Source organism: Erpetoichthys calabaricus, chromosome 5 (genome assembly GCF_900747795.2).
Source record: "Erpetoichthys calabaricus chromosome 5, fErpCal1.3, whole genome shotgun sequence".
NCBI lineage: Eukaryota > Metazoa > Chordata > Cladistia > Polypteriformes > Polypteridae > Erpetoichthys > Erpetoichthys calabaricus.
This window is the reverse complement of record NC_041398.2, coordinates 97,158,074-97,165,335: the sequence shown is the minus strand read 5'-3', so window position 1 is coordinate 97,165,335 and position 7,262 is coordinate 97,158,074.

The window sequence follows — 7,262 nt, the reverse complement described above, 5'->3', positions numbered from 1 at the left end:
TGTCAGCTGTATTTGTGCCATTTATAGGACTATAGATTCAAATGCAGTAATTGAACAAAGCAAGGGGGTGTTCTATGAAGTTTACACGGATAGTTACTGCTATTAATACAATTTCAAGTTATACTATTCCCATTATATTTCTCTGACATGTTAAAGTGAGTATTTTCCTAAAAAATGTTTGGCACTCGGAAGCCACGCTTGACATATAAAGGGAGCAAAACGGTGTTAAGAGTTCAGTTTAGACACTGACAACATATTTTCCTTCTTACTTTCCAGGTGCGGCCAAGCCTATCTGATTCCTTATATTGCATGATGGAAAAAAATAAAGGATGAAAAACTCGCAAAGTCCCTTAATAGATTCCCGTACTCCTTTTGGTTTTTAAACTTTGAATATATTAATTAACTTGATGCGGAAATAAATAATGGCAGCTAAAGTGGGCGTGGCTGTCAATGGAAGCGTCTGGCTTTCCCAGATATTATATGTACAGTACCTGATGTAAAAAAAATAAGAAAGAAAGAAATCAGAAGTACTACAAAAAAACGAGTGGTTCATCAATCCCTTTACATTCGCACAGGCTTATAAATAAAAAGAATGTTACTTTAATCCGTGTAGGAAATCAGCAAGTGTTACTATTACAAAAATACAACAAAACTAAACCGGAGCAGCGGGCATTCAAGCTGGCCAAAGCGGACCACCGTGTCATGAAACCGCTGCTCGAGAGCACTTGTAATTCTCTTGGAATACTTACTATACATTACAAAGGCAACCCCACAGTCTCGATCGACTTTACAAAATCAGAATTCGCAGATGCAGGCTGAACTTTTGCATCGTTTACCAGACCCCCTCAGTTGGATACATTAATTTATTCTACAATGGAATATAGTGTGAATATCCATTCTGCTACAGGTGGGGTAGATTGTGAAGCAGCATGGGCCGAAGGCATACCAGGCTTAAATGTGGTGCCTGTCTATTAAATGGAGCGCTAAGCAGACACAGACGAGCGCAAACCGAATTAAAATACATAACGTCGATCGCAACCTTTCATTTTTTACCTATCCATTCACTTTTGAACTTGCTTAATCCAGTGCTGGGTGTGTAATTGTGTTGGAGCCTCCATACGCAGCTGGAGTGAGAGACAGACAGAAGGAGAAATAAGAATTTTAACAAAGTAGCTATTCAAAACTCCAAAAACAGTACGGAAATCAGAGAGAGAGACCTGATGAGGAAAGATGGGCTTGCAAGAGACAAAAGAACATCTGCAGACGCCGTGAAGCATTTAGGCAGTTGAGCGCTGGTAAACTTAAAAAAAAAGGGGCACTTTACGGAAATGACCCATAGGATTGCTTCAATGTGTTTTCAATGCTTTCCAGAGACCAAGTACTGTCATATACATCAGAAGGACATTTTTTGTAAGTGGCCCATTCACTGACACACTTTTTCGAGTTGATCGCGATTAACGTTGTTATAAAGCTTTGACACATGCAGTTTAGACTCATAGCAACACGAAGAATTAATCTAAAAAACTCCTGTCTCGCCACATGGCGGATTTAAGCGCAGCATTCGCTAACACCATGACTGGTCCCACATGACGTATTAAATGCTTGTTTTTTGGCTGTCATTTGAGAAACTAAAAATGAAGTTCGCTCACGCTGCAGTGCTGGCAGGAGCGTTCCCCCCAAGTAATTCCCTATCTTTCAAAGGCAATTTTTGTTTTAGTTGTATATTTAGTTGATATCAACTGTTTATTTTTTTACAGTTCAATCTAATGTAACTTCATTAATATGCAAGGATAGTGTGGAAGTGAGATTAAAGTTTAATTATTATTTGCTCTTCAAGTTAATATAATAAAGATTAATCTGTAAAAGGCAAATGTCTCTAAAAGGTTAATTATTATTATTTCCTCAAAACTATATGTCTTTGTTGAGGTAAAGGTTTCGAAAGTATCTTGTATAATAATCTACAGTGATAATAGAAGACAGTGACATGTCACTGAGTCATCGTAGAAACAGTAACTTATATGTGATTCGACATCATATCGCTTTAGAATGTTCTTTCATTTATTTTTTTTATTAATAGGATGTGAACCGAGTTCGCAAATCAAACCACAATTTCCTACATCAAATGTTAAACGTTCTGTGTTTTCTTTATATACAATCAAGAAAGACCGATTTCATCTACACAAAGCCGCACAACCCTTGTACTTTGACACCATATTTGTGTGACGACAACCTACGGCTGGCACTTGCTCAGTAATGTTCGCGGGCACAGGTTTGCAGCCTCGACGGCTCCACTTCGCTAACTTTACGTGCACTTGAAAGAGAATACGACGTGACAGCACGCTGTTACTTAAACCCTTTTTTTGCATCATCGGTGAAGCTGATAAGAGCCTCAAAGGCTTTATCTTTGATATTAACTTGATTTAGATTGGTCGCAATGTTCACCACAGTTGCCTTCCAGCTCCAAACTCCTGGATACGAATCGCGGACAAGGCGGTGTCTGTCTACCGGTTGTACCTGTAAGGTTACGCCGAAGCTGTCATTGGGACAAATAATGCTGTAGTATATTTAAGTATATATGACAATTGCTCACTCGGACAATTTGTTTTGGGGGCCCCCAAGAAGGCGGAGGCCCAAAGCTATAGCTTGTGTAGCTTATACGTAAATCCTGCACTGGTCACTGTCCTTGTCCCTGTCCCTAGTCTCTGTACTTGTGTGTTCGTCAATGAGAACTCGACTGACTCGCATCCCATCCAAGGATGGTTTCTGCTTGCTGCCGTAACGGGTCTCTGCCCTAGCGAACCTGAAATGGATTAAGCAGGTTTGATCATGGATGGATAACAGATTGGTTGTACTATTCCTGCATTTTGAAAGGGCATAGGGGTAACAGTCATTATTACAATATTAGGAGTTTGCGCTAGGCAGGGGTTGCTGCGGGGTTCTTGTGAAACGCTTCCGTCAGAATCTACTGTTGTGTTTCATTTGTACAGTACGTAATACATGGAATTTCCCTCACGAAAGTTTAGGTACATTATTTGTTCGGTTAGACTTAACCGAGATAACAAGCAGATATTTGCAGGACCTCGTTTATTAAAAGTACGTTAATTTCTTGATAACTGGATAAGTGCATTAATTTAATTAAGTAGTAAACAACTCAAAAAGAAGAGATTCTGAACAGCCCATAAACTTAGTAAAGCGCTTAATTTTGCATACTCTAGTTTTAAAATAACCAAACGTAAAAATTAATTGCCTCCAAATTTCAAATTACTTTTCAAACTCTTAATCAGGCGGAAATTTAAGGTGTGAATATCAAAAAGTACCAAGAAAGAAAAAAAAATGAAAGCGAACCTGCATCACTTATCACCTTGACATTTAATCTGATGTATAGAAGTCTTTGGAATAAAGTGCCTTAACTGGTGCATTGTAATTATTTACATAAACAAGTATTGTAAATACTTGGGCTACTCTATTATAATTCTCTTTATGAATTCTCCATATAAATTTAGTGTGCATCTCCAGCGTATCTTCTGCGCGTAGCTTATCACCTTTCTTTAAATATTCAGATCCTTTTACGATTTTCATTACGACTGTGACCAAGCTTCGCTGAAAGCAGTTTTGAATATTGGATGTAATCTATAAACTGAAGGATGTGCTTTCTTACGGTTGCTCTTTTGTTGATATTTCGTTGAAGAAAGTATGTAGACAAAAATATTATTGCTCGATTCATTATTTTGTAATAAGTATAAGTCCTTGACCTATACAGTTCTTTTTATACAGGAATATGTGTGTTTCTTTCTGTGCGAATATTTTATATTATATATACATATTTTTGTGTGTATGTATATATATATATATATATATATATATATATATATACACACACACACACACACACACACACACACACACACACACACACACACACGTTTTATTGAATTATGTATTAATAATTACAGAGAGGTGGCTGGGTAAGAAAAGGCAATACTTCCTTACTAAAATTACTCATAATTTTACAAAGAAATGGCAAAGAAAGCTTTTTTAGCAGGAGTGAAATACCATGCAAGTTGTATCTCATGAACATATTGGAAAGTAAAACAAGAAAAACAGCTTTTTGCAGTTAAATTATAAACTTTGCATTTAAGGACATATTGAGTAAACATAATGTTACCTTTGTACACCTTGTATTTTGAAACTTCGGATGCGCCATGTGTTAACTTTTGACTTTTGTAAAGAATGGGTGATAACAAACCGTACATCAATTAATTATGTTAAAACACAGAGTATAAAGGAGGCTTGCTAGACAGTAACACAGTTTATAAAACTTGTAGGAAAAAAATGGATACATCACTTATAAACTTATTTCCCGTTTCAGTGCAAAGCGGCTATTTCATATATCACTACCTAATTATTTTAATAGGCAGCAGATGTCTTCTCAATTTCAAATAACACCTATACATCATTAATTTTACTAACCTGGAGTGTGTGCTTCGTGATCTCTTAGGGTAAGACTCAAATGATTTTGGGGAAACCTTCGACATCTCGAAGATTTTGCATTTCTTTTTGATATAATGAATAATTGCCTGCATGGGAACGGTGTTCATAACAGGCATTTTGAAATAATTTCACAATAATTTTATTTCACCTCGAGTGGGATAGAGCAGCAGAGACTAGTCTTGCTATCACGCAAAGCCCGGAGGCCGAGCTGCTCCCGACTCCTGGCCAGGACGCACTGCCTCAGTGACTTTCATAGGCGCGTCTTAACCCCCAGCTGTTTGGAACCTAATCGCTGTGCGAGAGACTGTGTCCCGTTGCGATGAGATAACGTTTCATCCAAAAGTGGTTGCTGCTGTCTCCAGTGTTGCTGGGTTTCCCGAATATGTAATGGAAAAGAAGATTCGAAAAACTGATCCGTTTTAACGTGGGTGATGTTGACTGCCTTGCACCCGATGCTTGCCGGGACAGGCGCAGCTATCATGCGCCCCAGCTCTGCATAAGTCAGTTAGGAAAATAGATGGATGGATGAATGGATGGATTAATGACGCTGACTGATGCTGTTGTACTAAATATTTTTGAAGATGACGGGAAAACACAAATGAGAAAAGATTAAATACTCAGTGTTGTACTTTAATTGATACACCCATTAAATACAGTAAATGTTTATATAAAGAGACAGTCTATGTTATTTACACTATTATTGATATTTTATTTATTTATTAGACCCATTTCATTATAGCATGTAGTTCAAAGGCAGGCAGATTTATAGAAAGTTGATCTAAAACGCTCGGTTGTTGCCTTCCTATAGCCTGGTAAAACTAGGGTGATGTGTTTGACAAAGCATATTGAGATCATCTTTGGCGTGTGCTTATTTTCAATTGAACTAATAAATTCATGCAAAGTGCTATAGAGTAAATTATTCTTATCTTATTAGCAGTAAATTGTACTTTCCTATACCATACATCTGCATGTTAAACGGACAAATAACGAGCCTGCTAAACGTTTATCTCAGCTAAGTATCCGTAAATGCATTTTAACAGCGGAAAGTACACAATAAATTCGAGCTTAAGTTTGAAAAAAATGTAAATGAAACGCCTCAAAAGCTTCATGTTAATTTTTCACGCTTATTACGTATTTTAGCATTTATGCATTACTGCAAAAACATTTCACAACTAGGCACTTACAAGTCTTGTATGCAATAGCACATGAAGTAATTCAAAAAATACTGCGCATTACTGTACTGTACATTGTCATTGAATATATATACTCATTAAACTTATTTTCGATTAATGAAAACTCTGTTGTGTCCAGCACATTGCTTTCCCTAAATAAGGCCGCGTATTTAGCGAGTAATATATTGTAAGAACTTTTCCTTAATTGTTTTATAGGCTTGGCACAAAAAAAAATTTCTATAAGTAAAATAAGATCGATTTTGAATAATAATAATAATAATAATAAAAGTATAGCTGTTTGCAGTTGCAGTTGCCTCGTTTTAGTCAGACTGAGTGATCGGCACAGTGACGTGGTGATTAGCGGCGCTACTCCAGCCTCGCAGTCAGTCCTGACTTCGAATCCCAGCCTGAGCCCCCAGTCTTTCTTGCACATCCGACAGTTGCGTGGTTGACTCGAGATGCCACGTAGAGTCATTTTTAGGTGTATGCCTGTGAATGTGTTCTGTAACGAACTGCCTTGCTACTGATAGTGCAAGAATGAGCTCTGGTACCGCGATCCTTAATTATGTTCGAATCTGAATCACTCGGATTCGAACATAAAAATAATACTACTAATAATTGGACAATATGCATAAAAGAGAATAATAATCAAGGACTGTTTAAGTTCAACAGTCTCGTCTTTTTCTTTTTTGGAAAATGCATGCTGCTTTACACCCCCTTTAATTCTCCGAAGTGTTTAGGTTCCTTGATATTTAAGTGGCAACTCGGTGGCGTAGTAGATAGAGACCCCCCCCCCCCCCCCCACCCCCCCCCCCCCCACTCACACACACAAACGTCATCGATTAACCTCCCAGTTCTGTGACTATGACTCCCTTTAGGTCAAACCAAACTTCAAGAATGGATGGCCATTAGTTCATTTTATAAACTGCTTAAATGGCTAAAATCAATGAAAATTCATATTATCATCAACCACAAAAAAATAATTTTACAACACATATACATAGCATTAAATCAAATCTCCATGGTTGTTAATGGTGTCCTGTTCTGGGGCACCTTCCTTTCAGGATGTTTCCTGTCACCGTTCCCGATGCTGCCAGGACTGAATACCCTGGAAGTAGGATAAAAATGTATAGATGCTGTATATTATAAACACTTAAACCTTCCTAAACATGTTACTGACCTTACCAAGCTGTTTGTTTAAATTAACTCCATTCACTAATTCACTAAACTAAATTTGAGTTTGTATTCGAAACCGTTGCTTTATGATCGTTTTCCAGTACTGTATGTCTTTTTTTGTTGTTAATATCGTTGTTACAGATTGCTGAGATTTGAGACCGTGGAACAGTATTAGGGCCACCCTTTTGTTGTATTTTTGCGTTTTGATTTACACACTTTAAATTCCGAAAATGAAAACATTCAATTGTTAAATTTTATTGCTGACCTTGACGTTTGTATGAAGTGCACAAATCTAGTCGCCTGACGATCAGGGGGAAGTGTCTTTTTTTGTTTTTGGAGTCGGTTGTCACTTTGCTCTGTTTGTTTACATATAAACATTTCTGGATAAAAATACACTACCGTCATTTCAAAAAGTATAAGCAC